This window comes from Corvus hawaiiensis, chromosome Z, assembly GCF_020740725.1.
Source record: "Corvus hawaiiensis isolate bCorHaw1 chromosome Z, bCorHaw1.pri.cur, whole genome shotgun sequence".
Classification (NCBI taxonomy): Eukaryota; Metazoa; Chordata; class Aves; order Passeriformes; family Corvidae; genus Corvus; species Corvus hawaiiensis.
Window position 1 is genome coordinate 66326932 of NC_063255.1, and position 14174 is coordinate 66341105.

General features: G+C 41.4%; 1 long non-coding RNA gene across 1 annotated transcript; it reads right to left on the reverse strand.

Annotated features, from left to right (window-relative positions):
• Positions 1-10225: 10225 nt before the first annotated feature.
• LOC125319805 lies at positions 10226-14137 on the reverse strand. The gene is made up of 3 exons (XR_007200897.1): positions 14025-14137; positions 12763-12840; positions 10226-11735 (listed from the first exon to the last, which is right to left on the reverse strand). It is a non-coding gene; the product is annotated as an uncharacterized LOC125319805 (long non-coding RNA).
• Between the last annotated feature and the right edge of the window lie 37 nt (positions 14138-14174).

Genomic DNA, 14174 nt, shown 5'->3' on the forward strand with positions numbered 1-14174 from the left:
TTTTTGACAACTATTGTGGTAAGTTTGTATGTCCGGGATCTAATTTTTGTTTTTTCCCTCTCCCTCTCTCACCCCCTTCCCCAAATCCTACAGCTACACTACTCTGCTTGTTTAACAGAGCACTGTGGCTGTTGCATAAAGAGCCAGGAATTACCTCTGCAAGTGTGAACAGAGTTGCTGGGAAAAGCTAACTACTGTATTTAACATTTCTGGTTTTGCTGTTAATAACAGGTGCCTAGAGATATGCACACATTGGGAATCAGAGAATCACCATTTGTTTAGATTGCAAAAGACCTTTAAGATCATCAAGTCCAATCATAAACCTGGCACTGCCAAGTCCACCACTAAACCATGTCCCTAAGCATCACGTCTACATGAATTTTAAATGCCTCCAGGAATGGTAACTCAACCACTCCCCTGGACAGCCTGTTCCAATGCTTGGCCACTTTCTCTGTGAAGAAATATCCAATCTAAACCTCCCCATGAGAACTTGAGGTTAGTTTATCTTGTCCTATCATTCGTTACCTGAGAGAAGACACTAACCCCCCCCCCCCCGGCTACACCCTCCTTTCAGGGAGTTGTAGAGAGTGATAAGGTCCCCACCAAGCCTCATTTTCTCCAGGCTGCTCCTCATGAGACTTGTATTCCAAACCCTTTGCAGGTCTATTGCCCTTCTTTGGACACGCTGCAGCACCTCAATGCCTTTCTTGTACTGAGGGGCCCAGAACTGGATACTGGTGCGGCCTCACCAGTGCTGAGTGCAGGGGGACAATCCCTGCCCTGGTCCTGCTGGCCACACTGTTGCTGGTACAGGCCAGGATGCCATTGGCCTTCTTGGCCACCTGGGCACACCCTGGCTCATGTTCAGCTGCTGGCACCAGCACCCCCAGGTCCTTTTCCTGTGGGCAGCTTTGCAGCCACTCTGCCCCAGCCTGTGTCACTGCCTGGGGTTGTTGTGACCCAAGGGCAGGACCCGGCACTGGGCCTTGTTGAACCTCACACCACTGGCTTCCAGCAGATCAACACGGCCACCCAACTTGGTGTTGTCTCTGAACTGAGTAAGGCACAGAGAACAACTGTCTTCCTAATATGCAGCTAGCTTCCCTCATTGTTTCTTGTCTCTTAAACAAGTGATTTGACCTTGATTTTCCCCTTTCTACCCAAAAATGAAAAGAAGAGGAGCCAAATGAGCAGGTTGCTGTATAATGAAACAGTGCTTTTTAATATGTAAATATCCTTTGTTTCTTGGTAGCTTGGATTTAGCACCCACCAGTATATCTTCTTTCTTATCTTTTAGGGGGGACATAGTTAGGAAGAATGCAGCAAAAAATCCTTCTCACCACTCCAGGGGAAAAAAACCCACAAATATTGCCTATCTTTAGGCTAAGTTGTTTAAGTAGCAGTATCAGCTGCTGTTGCATGGAGACCCTAAAACCTGTCCAGAAATCTGGCAAGACCACTGATGTGACCTTCTGCACTCAACCACTTTTGATACTAGAAATGTGTAAGAAAAAACTCTCATTTTTTAAAATAAATTTCAGCCTATGTTTGACTGTAGCATGTCTCTCTGGCTTTCAGTTAGAGAATGGAGTAATCCCTAGGACTGTAGCATGCACATGCATCCTGAATGAAGTATGTCTGGCTTTGATGTCTTGGCTGAGATTCTTCTTCCATTTAAGACCAGAAATGAATTGCCCCAAAAAAGCCACATTAAATTGTTACTTCATTTTAAAAAATCACACATCTCCTTGCTTCACCCTCATTCTCAATATTATAGATATTAATTATTAATGGATTAACTTAGGGCAATGTGATACAAGACTTTACGTTTGCTTTACTTAAGAAAGAACTTGTGAGCAATGATAGATTAGGATTAGAACATGTAATTTAAGAATGAAAAATTAACTTTTTTGTAGAGGACAACCTGTATTAAGTAATTTTGTTTTCTCAATTTAATTTTCAAGTATTTCCATCCTGTCTTAGTTCAACTTATGCAAATAAGCAGAATAGGACATTAAAATGCATTTAGATTAAAATAAACAAAGCAACCTCAAAGCCAAAGAAACACACCTTTTATTTCTTAGGAGTGATTAATTTCTGGACAAAAGTTATTGTTTCTTGCTTGCATAGAACACTCTTTGGTAGGTGTGTAAAATATATATCAGGTATATCAGTGGTTCTTGGAACTAACATGTTCATATGTGAGCGCTGATTTTATGATATGTTTCTGCAAGAAGGGGTGGTGTTTATCAATAAGTTCTAAAATGCACTTCTATTTATTTGTGTTGATAAATGCCTTTTATTAGAACTGAAATTAGAACTATCAAGAACTTAGAATAGTATACCCATTAGATGAAAATGCACATATGTGGATTTGTATTTAGTTTAACAGCTGATAGTAACATTTTTAATATTAAAAAAGGAACCAGAAGCTCTACATCAATTAAAACAATTGAGAAAATGGCAGACTTATATGAACTGACTTAAACTATCTGCTGAGAAGGCCTCCATTTTGGAGTAGGCAATTGTTAATCAGCAGTTCTTCCACCTGTCTACAACTCTGGGAATTCTTTCTCTGAACACTTTGAAATCTCAGTCAATTTGGCTCCCCATAATACCTGTGTTATCCCTTTTTTGCACCTATAGATCTTTCAGTATATGATAGAAATATCTCTTGGAAGAGAAAAGTATATAGGACCTCCTTGGTGAGTGTCACTGAAGGATGAAACTGCTATTGTGAAGAGTCATGTTGACACATTAAGGACAAACTTTCATTTCCTGTGATTTCCTGATTTGTTGATGTTGCCTGAGTGGTAAGAGGAGAGAAATTAGTATTCTCTGTCCTATCATTGCAAAAGAAGATGAACTCTCAGTTTTCTAGGTAAGAAATGCTTTTGACTAAAATACACCATTATAGAGGGGTCACCTCTTGTATGACAGGAAAAAAGCACACCTAATGTAGACGAACAAGTTCCTGACCTGATTATTACAGTTGCAGTTTATTGTATTTGTGCAGGCATTGGTATTTTGTATTAGCAGTAGTTACTTATATAAGTCAATATTCATTTAGGCTGTGTAAAGAACAAAAGAGAAAAGCTTTATATAACTACAGTAATGTTTTAGTGCTGTGACTAAATAGTTGACATTTACTTACTTGAACTAATGTGTACTTAGATCCTTTGCTGTTTCCTGTTGTTACATGTGACTGGAGGAATCAGCAGTATGCCAAGATGCACTCTGCTAAGTACATAAACTGGTGCTGGACATGAAGGACACCTCCCTTCTGTTTTAAATGCAAAGCAATGAAAAAATCTACCTGCTGCAATCCATTCCAGCCAAGCAGGGACCTTGATTGGGTGTTGTTACAGCAGCATATTTTGGAAGAAAAGGTGTTAATTACAGATCAAAACAAGCAGGAGGAAGGAGTCATCAATTCTTCCAAAAGAAGAAGAAGAAGAAGAAAAAAAAAAGAGGATTTATAAGTAAAACAGGCTTTGCTCTGTTCTCCTTCTTATGCTGTATTTGGCATAAAAATATGCAAACACAGCTGGCGGAATTGATTTTTTCCCAGAAGTACCCATGGTAAACCCATTAATTGTTTCCTGTTTTGTATTTTGACTCAGACCTATATGAAAATTCCACAGTAATGCTGCAAAACAAATATCCGTGAAGTCTGATGAAAATTAATTAATTTTCATCAGCATATCAAAAGTGCAGCACTAAAAAATATCACTTTCCTTAGACTTGACCTGTGACATTGACAGTACCTAGCTTGCTTATGTTTTTGGTTTGGCTAATATTGGTTTCAAGTCTAAAAGCTTTTTGTGAGGATAATTATAAGCAAGTTTACTGGTCTTCTAAAATCTCCATGTTTATTCTCAACACCCATTGAATGAGTGACTTTAAAGATTATACAAGTCTACTCATTTACAAGCAAAAGAAACTTTTACTAAGTTTTGAAAGTACAAAAAAAGTAGAAATCACTTTCAGAGTGCTATCACTCATTTGTAAGAAAGCTGTGAGTAAAATGTTAAAGTTGTGTGTTATATATATAGAAGTACCCTAAGTTACATGAAGTGGTATTCTAGTTTGAAAATTTAATGTAAAAGATAACTGTATGTTTTCATAGTTGCTAGGCAACTAACCACATTGAGTTCAATAATGTTGACTACTGTTCTCATATACATTAGCTCTTAGAGTGCTCGGTTTTGAAATCCTGCCACAGCACACTAACCAAATTTAATAGGCTCTCCTTGTGAGGCTTCATCAGGGTTTTTTATAATTGATTCTTCTCCATTCTGCCCCTGCCCTCCCACAGCAATTAACAGAACTCTGAAAGAAAAAGCAAAGGCAAAGAACACTTCCGAAAAGAAAAAAAAAAAGCTTATTCAAAAACAGGAGATAGCTTTCAGAGCATTTGTAAGGCTTAAAAAAATAACAGGTTTTAAACTAGGACACACTAATTCCTGTGCATGGTGGGACATTCTACCAACACATACATCCTGACTCTCTTCTATGCCACTGCTTCAAAGTCTCCCAGATGCAAATATTTATCTCTGTACCACAGGGATGAATAGTAGGGAAGGGGCAGTTCTGGACTTTTTTTTCTCATTTAAAATAACTCCCTACTAACTTCATAGCTAAGATAAAAAGAAAAGATTGGGCTTCACTAGACAGTGAAGCCTTTCACTTCTGTGAAGGCAATGGCCTGAGATGCTATACTTAAGAGCAAAAGAAAGCCTCTGCATTTGCAAAGTAAACTACAGTGGATTTGACGGTATTTTACACTTGCTTGCATAGCTGCAAGTCAAGATGAAAAGACTTACAATTCAAATCTGAAATCATGCTTTTTAAAAAATCCAGTAATACCACAGAGGACTGATTTCCTGGCTTTATTCCAATGATATTTTTCTGACATACATTGGCTGAGTGTTGTGCTTACACTTTCAGTTTCATAAAACTCTTCATTAAATACTAAAAAGCTGCCAATAGCTTTTACTACAGAGTAAAATAAAGACTATATTGGAATTTATTAAGTTTACCTAGTTCAGCTAGTGCTGTAGGCTGTAGAATTGTATATTTTTATTGGAAATATTTTATTCTTTCAGCCATTTATAGGTATGCATAGAATATATCATAATACAGCATCTGAAAACAGAGGTTCCTAATAGACTACTGATGTTGTATAAAATTAGCTTGTAACTGTGCATCACTATGTCAGTCCCATGAGAAGGGAATATTGTCCTTCCAGCTCTTTTTTTCTTTAATTGAAATTTAGCCTGCACTAATATTTAAACTTGAATTGCAGAAGACTCAGTTCTATTCCTGAAAGTTCATTTGATATAAAGAACTATTTCTCTGTGTTTGTTTTTACTGTTTTACAGTAAGCTCACACAGGTTCACTGGTCTTACTTTTTAAAATATTTTTACCAATATTCTAGGTTATTGAACAAAATCTACACCATGGTTATGAATGTAACACATCAAAAGATCTTTGAGCAGTATGCAGCGTTCATGCTTTAAACATTCAGCACCTGTTTCCAGGTACTTCCCTGTGTGAGGATAATCCTGTGGCTCACCACAAAAGCCTGTTAAATATTGCAATTTTCTCTCAATGGACTCCGGAATTTGATTCATTTTGAGACATGAACCTAGAGTCATCTTGCATACACTTTGTAAATGTTCTGAGATTTCTCTATGCCTATAGAAGTCTAACAGAACACACTTGTAAATTCTCCCCACCATAACATGATATAAAACTAAAAGTGATAGGATATGTGTGTCTTTCACCTTTTCTGAAGCTCTGTGAGAAGCAGTGATAGTGCAAGCTATATAAAGGTCTGTTTTTCATTTGTGTACCTAGAAAATGAAGAAATCAATAGAGTTGTAGAACAGATTTTAATGAGATCTCTCTCCATGTAATGTCATCCATAAGCATAATGACTTTTATAGAATATGTTTCTGTTGTTCACAATGTATGCCTCAGTCTAAATGAATGACCTAGAGTCAAATCAGAAATGCAGATATCATTTTAATACCAAAAACATAACTGTACTGTTACCTCTAGCACAATACAATCAGCCTTTTGCCTTCCACACACTGTTGAAAGGCTGGTTTGAATGAAAAGCCCCAGGAAAACAGACCCTCCTCTGAGGACGTTACATGCTGCTCAAAATAATTAAGCAACAGGTGTAGTGCCAGAGATTTTTCTCCAAGTCAACAGCCATTTGCAGCTAAATAAAGATAGTTAATGACATTAGGGAAACCAGTCCCTAAAACTGTGAAAATTGTAAATTTAACATGGCTGGAGCTTCCTGGGTGAGGCTATGAAACCATTGAAGGTAGTGTCAGACAATGACTGCCTTGTTATTTCTGGTAGCATTTAATACAGCAGGTGAGAGATTTCTAGTATAAAATGAAGTTGGTACAATAAAAGACTGTTTTGTTACACAGTTTTTAAAAAAAATACTATTTAATGTGGGTTGTTGCCTCTGAATTATAACAGAGATTATCATTCTACCCAGCACAAGCAGTGGAATGAGATTTCTGATGCAATGTCAGGTAGTTGGTTATTTATCCTTCCTAAATTTACTTCGTACAGGGATTGGTGGTCTTAAGGCTATATGAGAAGGAAACAAATCCAGGAACGTCAGAATCCAAATACCAGGCAGTTGTAGTTCAGTTCTCTAGAGTTTGGCAAGTTTTCCTCACCAATAGTGAAAAGAGTATATGAAATCTGAATTCAGCTTAGAGATTTGTTGTATCTCCTATTGACCTGCATGTCTGTCTTGATCTCACATGTCAGTCCCAAACCTCTTCTGAAAAGTATCTGTACACTTCTTTTCAATGGTGAAAAACCTTACACTGTGAATTTTGTGTGACAGCTTCACATCTTTTTAAGGAAGAAAGTAAATGGAAGGGAAGAAGATGACAGCAGCAGACAGAACTGTCAGGTTGTGTATCTTTATTTTGATGCCTTTTCCTGGTCTTAAAATCAAGAGTCCTACATGGTTAGAAGGGGAAAAGGGATTTTACCTTGGTATTTATTTGAAGCATCCTTAGGTGCACACATCCAGGTCATATGCATTGAGATGCACTCCGCCGAGTCTATGCCCCAAAAGATCTGGTATCATATTATAGATCTTTACTAATTAGCATATCTATCAAAGATTCCCCAATGAGAGGCTCAAGTGAGCCCCCCTCACCAGGGAGCCTTCCCCTGGATGGTTCTATCTTGGTTTACAGAATATGTTCTGGAGAGGACCTTGGGGTCTGGGGCACACTGATCCCTAGCTACGAAGCTTCTAAAATGTTTAGTCTCTTAGCTCGACAAACAAGTCCAAGAATGTAGGCAAAAGCACTAGGAATACAGAAGTTGTAAAAAGGTATAACAGGGGTATAAAAGAAAACGCAAAAAATCTTCATGGCATCAGTTTAATTCCAGAACAAAAGGTCTATGTATCTAATAACTGTACCTTTAATATGTACGGAAGAGGTTGTTTCCTTACACACTAAATACAAAAAAACCACTAAGTACAAAAAATATTTCTGAGTGATTGTTACTTTGAAGTGATTTGGATGATACAGGACTGGTATTTTTATTTCCTTCTACTTCAGGAATTACTTTATTCCAATTTCATGCTAAACCTGAAGAGAAGATTGACATCATATACTGTACCATTTGCAGTGTGAAATAAGATCCTATGACTGCCTTAATTCCTTTATCATGTAACATTTTCTTTCTTGCTTTGAGGCATAGTTGATTTTGATACATATACAGAAGCCCATCTCCAAGGACTGCCATGAAATGTTGTTACCTTACAGAATTTTTTGATTATAAATGTAAGAATAAATTTGTGAAGTATTTTTGAAACAACTTATCAATTAAAAATTTTTATTGATGCAAATGCTGATGTTTGGTTTCCAGTTTTTTATAAAGGCAACATTACTGAATGCTAGAGCATATAAGGAAACTAAAGCAGAACTGTGGGGGTTCTGGAGCAAACAGTGATGGTGTACTTTTACAATGTAAGAGTCTTGAACATTATTTGAACCACATTATGAAATATAGTGTTTCCTCATTTATAGTAAAATAGCTAATACAGTTAATGCTGTCAAAAAATGATAGATTTTCTTGCATTCTATAGACTCAAAAAACACAACAGGAGCTCATATTAGGGAGCTATAAATCTGCACATTTTGTTGGATCATGGTCATTTAATAGGTTCATCTTCAAGAAATTACAGCAGCAAGAAATGCTTTTAGTTTATCTTTCAACTTACCTTATCTTTCAACAATTGTATATGGTTGGTTTTTTTATGTCCACCCTAGACAGATACATTTAAATTTTTGTAAGCAGCAATATATATACACAGCAATTCATGATAAATTACAGTTTCAGTAGTATTCATTTTGAATGTCTATCTATGTGAGTTCTCCCATCTGAACTGATATTAGAATATTCTGTCCTTAGGAATAGTATAGGAAATCCATGTGTTTACTATTAATATAGCGGTTGCTAAGAGAAACAGTGATTTCCTGTATGTTGTGTATGCTAGACCCACAGAATTCTTTGTAGTAATTATGACAACTATGATATCCAAAAGCAACTTTGATGCATCTGGATCTACCTGCAGTGAAACAACTACATTAATTTGCTTAACTAAGTTTCTACACGTTATGCTTTTTTTATTTTTTTTAAGATGACAGAAGAAAACTAAAGAAGAGAGAGGGGAAAAAAAAGGCATTTAGAGATTGGAAGAATAAGTCTCCAGACTACATGCATTTTATTCTTCCTGAAGCCCTGGCATGTGAGATACAGGTTTCTGCTCTTTATGACTGGAAAACAGACATATTTACAACGGTGCATTGATCAAGTTGAGAGCTAAAACTGGGGAAAGATGCACTGTCAGGGTGTAGCTGGAGAGTCAGCAGGATGGAGGACAAGAGTTCAACAGGACACTTCAGGCAGAAGATTACTTTCTTGCTGGAAGCATCCAAGAAGATATTGAATACCTGTTCACTGTTCAGGCTCAGCTGACCTGGTGCGACCCACACTGACTTCAGTGACACTCAGATACACGTATTTACAGAAGAAAAAGAAACAAAAGTAAGTCAAGAAAACCAAAGAGAAGGGAGTGGGAAGTCTAAAATTATCTTCCTTTCAGTGGCTGTCCCTCTCCAGATTAGCGATTTCTCAGGTATGTAAACTCACAACAGTAACCTGAGACTTCAGCCTGATTTTTCTGGGATTTCAGGCTTTTTTTACAGGAGCTTTTAGATGTCCCTCGTCTAACTGGTGAGTCTGTAGTCAGATATCCAATGGATCATGATTCCAAACTACTGTGAACAAACCATTGCTCAATGGCACTGGAACTTACGATAATAAATCTTACGTTTAATGGCCTCTGAACAAAGTCGGTGTTCAGTTTTTACTTCAAAATGCTGTCTGTCGTTCGATTTTTTTTTCTACAATGAACATTTGTGAGTATCTGTGGAGAAATCCCAAACAATCTTTAGCATTTCTTCAGTGGTGGAAGGGGAAACAGAAACTTGTTTTTAGAGTTATCGGCATGTCTTGGTTTGAAAGACAGGTGTCTGCTAAGGAAGGCAGAAGCCTCCCTTGGAATGGCAGATGCGACCCCCCTTCCCTCCAAGTCATTATAATTTTGAAATCAAGGGGCTTTTAGGCAAAGATGTGGGAAATAGGAATAACAGTTCTTTACTGTTATGTATCTATATCTGTATAACAAGGCAAACAAACAACAACAACTCTGGCAGTAACAGCAATCACAAACCCAGCCCCAGCCCTCTCGGCTGTCGGGCCCTTTCCCCTCGGGTGCAGTTCCGCTCGCAGCCGGCAGGGGCGCTGGCGGCTCCCGGTGAGCAGGGCAGGTGCGATGGTTCCCCCGCGGCTGCAGGGGGCGCTCCGGAGCGAGCTCGGGGAGCACGCGGCAATGGCGGCCTGGGGTCCCGGGAAGGGATGGAACAAAGGCTTCACAAACCGCTAGGCAGCTGATCCTGGTGTCCGGCTGGAGCCTCGGGAACAGCAGGCTGGAACGGCAGGGACGAGCACAAATCCCGGGTGGCAGATGAGATGTATCCAAACGGGGAACCCCCCGCAGGTCTGGGCAGGCAGGGCGAGCAGGGCTACAACGCAGCGAAGGCTCGAAGCAGCGGCGGGGGCAGGGCGGCCACAGCCTGGCTCCCAGCGGGGCAGGGAAGGCGGCTTTGGGATCCCGGGGCTTTCTCCAGCAGAAGGAAAAGCAGCCGAAGAAAGCAGCCTCCCTCTCTGTCCAAACGCCGGAGACCGATTGACCGCACACCCAGGTGAAACAAAAGAGTAGCCAGATGCACCCCTCCCCCAATGGTTAGGTCGTTGTTTTTCTTCAGTATCCAGCAATTTGTCCCCCTAGCAACACATATGGGGAAAATTCCTTTAACAGAAAAAAACCTAGGAGAACTCCTAAAACCCCAACAGGGTAGTTTTCTATGCTGAGGTGATACAGCTAACCCTACAGAGATCCTCAAATATACATTAATCAAACACTCATAAAAGCATTAATAAAAGAGGATGGTAACACAAAGTTTGAAACATGCCCAAGTTCAGGAAATAGCACAGAACTAAATAAGGTACTTCCTCTAAAATAAATCACTTTCACACAAAATCCCAGCAGAAAAAGTTTTCCTATGCTAATATATAAGTACATCCTGAGAGGAAGAACATAGGTTCAATTTTGCTAGAATACAGTTGGAATTTCCCAAGAATTCAAAGAGAATAGTGCTTTCTTCCCAAGATCTGTTAGGAATACATGGCTTGGTCTGGTAAGCCAGTAGATGAAAGAGCACTCATGGTCCTTATATGGAAACCAATACAAGAGAAAAAGGCTAGTCATCACTGACAATATTCAATTATAATGCTGGATTTCAGAGGATCTCAGAAATTCTCCCAGGGACACTGATTCTAGGACACATACACGTCACACTCCATCTGCTCTCAAAATAGTGAGCTGAGAAATAAGGACAAATGACTCTACAGCTGAGTGTTTTGAGCCAAATTTAGAAAAGGGTCAAAATAATTCACTTTAATTGTCATGTGAATGAAGCTCTTAGCAGGTCCATATAACTATAAACAAAAGAAAGCTAGCAGTATCAAGATGCACAGGAAGCCTGCACTCTATTCTTTTCAATAGGTAGCTAAATCACTTTCACTGTCACTTCTACCAGGTCTCTATACTTTGGAAAAAGACCAGAAGTTGAGTCCTCTCTCACACAGTCTAAGTATGAAAACAAAACAAAAATGAGAATTAGTTTGTGGCTCTCGATGTAACCAGGTATCCCAGAGTAACAGACTGTGACTGCTACTAAAAATTCACCATTTCTTTACAATTGTATCTCATCATCTTTTCCAGCTCAGCTGACCTCTAGGGAACATTGCACTGAATTCTAAGTCAATCAGAAAATTAAAAATCAAGCTAAAAGAAGCTTGCAGGAAGCCATAGGGGAAAGCAAAATATGGAGTAGGCAGCGGGGGGGGGCAGCGAAACACTTGTGGTCTGCCTCTGTTGCTGTGCCAAAGTCCACGGAACGGATGGTAACTCATAAAAACTCTACGTGCTGTCTCCATTCTTCCCAACTTCAGCGTGGCAGCAGGAGCAACTGTTCCAGGCTATCTTTAGATCTCCATCTTTTGGGACCCTTTTGGGCAGCAAAATTCAGTTACGCCTACACATCAGCTGGTGGCAAAGAAAAAGAAAGGATTTATTTTCCATGATGAATGGTTGGATATAGTTAGTCAGAACAAAGTATCAACACTGTGTTATTGTTACTGAATAGAGCCTTCAGTGCATTTTCATTGACTAAAATGCCCTATATAGAGCAATGACCAGTTTAAGACCTCATGGGAAGCTTTGAGTATGCAGCTGTATTAACTGCAAATCCAGCTCGATTTCTATTTACTTCAGACACAACCAGGAGCCCCTGACACAACTTCCATCAGAACTGGGCAGTCTGGACCAACTCTTGAGACAGAGAGGGCCTGACTCCTTTCAAATCTATCTTTAGAAAACACTGCAATTCACAGGTGCAGCCCACACTCAACACAGAAGACTCAGGACATATTTACAGGAGGTGCTGAAGCATGTTACTCCTTAGGAAAGGGCATCCAGGACTGACCTCAGAATTGGAAAGCAACATCATTGTGGCAGTCAAGAGACTGCAGAACGGCAGACCTTGCACATAAAAGGTTGTTCCTCAGTGTAAGCAGTTTGAGAGTTGTTGAAACTGGCCTAAAAGACAGAGCAGGAGCTGTGCTACACCCTGTTAACTTGCACCTCTGTGTCCTGTGCTCTGTCCTGTGCTCCATCACACAGCACATGCTGGTCACATGACACAGCAGCCCCCCAGGTTTCTCACCTGCAGCACAGAAGAAGGCAGCATCAGCATAGAGTGGGAGGCTTGGAAATACAAGGATCACCAGGAATGGTAAGTGACAAGTTTTATGGTGATTTTGTAGGGCCCATCTAAGGTACCCCTGGCATCATAAAATGTGTTGGAATTTGGCTGGGCCGAGCCACATCTAACCATGAGTTTCCCTCGTCCCTGTTCTCAGGGATGCTTGGTTCTCAGAGATTCCCAGTTACGATGCCTGGAACCATCAGAGAGTGTTCAAGGAAGCCCAAGTTGCAGTAAGAGCCTCAGCCTCTGCTGGGTTCACACATCTGCTCTGCACTGCAAAGACTCCATGCTCCTGGAACTGCTTACCTTGACTGCTTCTGCAAACTTTAGTGATGAGGTGACTTGGACCTCAGTGAAATGAGTCCCAAGAGAACAGAATTATCTCTGTAATCAAGTGTAATATTAGCACATTTAAGAGCACCTTCCCTGTTCAAGAGCCCTTACCTAACTCCCCTTGAGTGAACCAGCACTTGCCAATGGCCTTTCACACCACCACACACCTGCACAGCACTGGTGCCACCTGATGCTCCCTGGCATCAAGGGCCCTTAATCAAGGCTATGGCACGTTCTCATTTCCGCTGTGCCCTGGGCAATCTGTGCCAGAGAAGAGGGGCCCAGGGTGCCAGGCAGCAAAAGCAGGGGAAGGGGGATGGTGGGTGGCAATTTGAACCCGAGTCAGCAGTGCCCTGGCAGCCAGGAGGGCCACCTGTGTCCTGGGGGGCATCAGGCACAGCATCACCAGCCGGGCAAGGGAGGGGATTGTCCCGCTCTGCTCTGCTCTGGGGCGGCCTCACCTCCAGTGCTGGGGCAGCTTTGGGTGCCACAGGATAAGAGAGATATAAAGCTATTGGAGAGTGTCCAAAGGAGGGCCACGAGGATGGTGAAGGGTCTGGAGGGGAAGCTGTAGGAGGAGCAGCTGAGGGCACTTGGTCTGTTCAGCCTGGAGCAGCCTGAGGACAGACCTCACTGCAGTTACAGCTTCCTTGTGAGGGGAAGAGCAGGGGCAGGCACTGATCTCTTCTCTATGGTGACAGTGACAGGACCCAAGAGAATGGCCTGAAGTTGTGTCAGGGGAGGTTCAGGCTGGATATTAGAAAAAGGTTCTTCCCCCAGAGGGTGGCTGGGCACTGGAATAGGCTCCCCAGGGAAGTGGTCATAGCACCAAGCTTGACAGAGGCATTTCAAGAGGCAGTTGGACAATGCTCTGAGATATATGGTGTGATTTTGGGGGGTATCCCGTACAGGGCCAGGAGTTGGACTTGATGATCCTTTTGGGTCCCTTCCAACCCAGCATATTCTGTGATTCTGTGAATAGGCACGGCTCTCTCAGCCTTTCGTCCTAAGAGATGCTCCAGCCCCTTAGCCACCTCTCTTGCCCTCCCCTGGACCTACTCCAGGACCTCCATGTCCCTCTTGTCCTGAGGAGCCCAGAACTGGACCCAGCACTCCACGTGAGGCCTTAACAGGGCTGAGCAGATGCACAGGATCACCTCCTTCGACCTGCTGGGAATACTCTTCCTAATGCCCCCCGATATATCACTGGCCCCAAAGGCACACTGCTGGCTCACGGAGGCTTGTTGCCCGCCACGTGCCTCTCCGCAGAGGCGCTGCCCGGCGGGAGTTCCGGCCTGTCCCAGCCTCCACAGCCCGAAGGCGCCAGGCAGCACCGCTGCCCGCAGCGCCGCGGGGGCGCTCCGGCGCGCTGTACGGCACGGCAG